The following is a 2,753-nucleotide window of genomic DNA, read 5'->3' as shown; positions in this document are numbered from 1 at the left end:
TCGCTCCATGTTTCCCGAGGAAAACAATCAGTTACAATCTGTTTTAATCAAAAAATGTAAAAACAATTCAAAATAAATTCCATAATGGGAATATAAAGGCATTTAAACCGAGCAATAAGGCTTTTCTAGGCATGAGTGACTATAAATGATCTTTTCTTGACAATGGATGGCTTTCGCTCCAAGTTTCCCGAGGCAAACAATCAATTACAATATGTTTTAATCAAAAAATGTAAAAAAAATTCAAAATAAACTCAATAATGGGATTATAAAGGCATTTAAACCGAATAATAAGGCTTTTCTAGGCATGAGTGACTATAAATGAAATTTTCTTGACAATGGATGGCTTTCGTTCGAAGTTTCCCGAGGCAAACAATCAATTAGAATCTGTTTTAATCAAAAAATGTAAAAAAAATTTAAAATAAATTCAATAATGGGATTATAAAGGCATTTAAGCCGAGTAATAAGGCTTTTCTAGGCATGAGTGACTATAAATGAACTTTTCTTGACAATGGATGGCTTTCGCTCCACGTTTCTCGAGGCAAACAATCAATTACAATCTGTTTTAATCAAAAAATGTAAAAACAATTCAAAATAAATTCAATAATGGGATTATAAAGGCATTTACACCGAGTAATAAGGCTTTTCTAGGCTTGATTGACTATAAATGAACTTTTCTTGACAATGGATGGCATTCACCCCATGTTTCCCGAGGCAAACAATCAATTACAATCTGTTTTAATCAAAAAATGTAAAAACAATTCAAAATAAATTCAATAATGGGATTATAAAGGCATTTAAACCGAGTAATAAGGCTTTTCTAGGCTTGATTGACTATAAATGAACTTTTCTTGACAATGGATGGCTTTGGCTCCATGTTTCTAGAGGTAAACAATCTATTACAATATGTTTTAATCAAAAAATGTAAAAAAAAATTCAAAATAAATTCAATAATGGGATTATAAAGGCATTTAAACCGAGTAATAAGGCTTTTCTAGGGATGAGTGACTATAAATGAACTTTTCTTGACAATGGATGGCTTTCGCTCCACGTTTCCCGAGGCAAACAATCAATTACAATCTGTTTTAATCAAAAAATGTAAAAACAATTCAAAATAAATTCAATAATGGGATTATAAAGGCATTTAAACCGAGTAATAAGGCTTTTCTAGGCATGAGTGACTATAAGTGAACTTTTCTTGACAATGGATGGCTTTCGCTCCACGTTTTCCGAGGCAAACAATCAATTAGAATCTGTTTTAATCAAAAAATGTAAAAACAATTCAAAATAAATTCAATAATGGGATTATAAAGGCATTTAAACCGAGCAATAAGGCTTTTCTAGGCATGAGTGACTATAAATGATATTTTCTTGACAATGGATGGCTTTCGCTCCAAGTTTCCCGAGGCAAACAATCAATTAGAATATGTTTTAATCAAAAAATGCAAAACAAATTCAAAATAAATTCAATAATGGGATTATAATGGCATTTAAACCGAATAATAAGGCTTTGCTAGGCATGAGTGACTATAAACGAACTTTTCTTGACAATGGATGGCTTTCGTTCCAAGTTTCCCGAGGCAAACAATCAATTAGAATCTGTTTTAATCAAAAAATGTAAAAAAAATTCAAAATAAATTCAATAATGGGATTATAAAGGCATTTAAACCGAGTAATAAGGCTTTTCTAGGCTTGAGTGATTATAAATGAAATTTTCTTGACAATGGATGGCTTTTGCTCCAAGTTTCCCGAGGTAAACAATCGATTACAATCTGTTTTAATCAAAAAATGTAAAAAAAATTCAAAATAAATTCAATAATGGGATTATAAAGGCATTTAAACCGAGTAATAAGGCTTTTCTAGGCTTGATTGACTATAAATGAACTTTTCTTGACAATGGATGGCATTCGCTCCATGTTTCCCGAGGAAAACAATCAGTTACAATCTGTTTTAATCAAAAAATGTAAAAACAATTCAAAATAAATTCAATAATGGGAATATAAAGGCATTTAAACCGAGCAATAAGGCTTTTCTAGGCATGAGTGACTATAAATGATCTTTTCTTGACAATGGATGGCTTTCGCTCCAAGTTTCCCGAGGCAAACAATCAATTACAATATGTTTTAATCAAAAAATGTAAAAAAAATTCAAAATAAACTCAATAATGGGATTATAAAGGCATTTAAACCGAATAATAAGGCTTTTCTAGGCATGAGTGACTATAAATGAAATTTTCTTGACAATGGATGGCTTTCGTTCGAAGTTTCCCGAGGCAAACAATCAGTTAGAATCTGTTTTAATCAAAAAATGTAAAAAAAATTTAAAATAAATTCAATAATGGGATTATAAAGGCATTTAAGCCGAGTAATAAGGCTTTTCTAGGCATGAGTGACTATAAATGAACTTTTCTTGACAATGGATGGCTTTCGCTCCACGTTTCTCGAGGCAAACAATCAATTACAATCTGTTTTAATCAAAAAATGTAAAAACAATTCAAAATAAATTCAATAATGGGATTATAAAGGCATTTAAACCGAGTAATAAGGCTTTTCTAGGCTTGATTGACTATAAATGAACTTTTCTTGACAATGGATGGCATTCACCCCATGTTTCCCGAGGCAAACAATCAATTACAATCTGTTTTAATCAAAAAATGTAAAAACAATTCAAAATAAATTCAATAATGGGATTATAAAGGCATTTAAACCGAGTAATAAGGCTTTTCTAGGCTTGATTGACTATAAATGAACTTTTCT

Source organism: Theobroma cacao, unplaced genomic scaffold, assembly GCF_053813885.1.
Source record: "Theobroma cacao isolate CCN51 unplaced genomic scaffold, ASM5381388v1 tig011, whole genome shotgun sequence".
NCBI lineage: Eukaryota > Viridiplantae > Streptophyta > Magnoliopsida > Malvales > Malvaceae > Theobroma > Theobroma cacao.
This window is presented reverse-complemented; position numbering follows the sequence as displayed.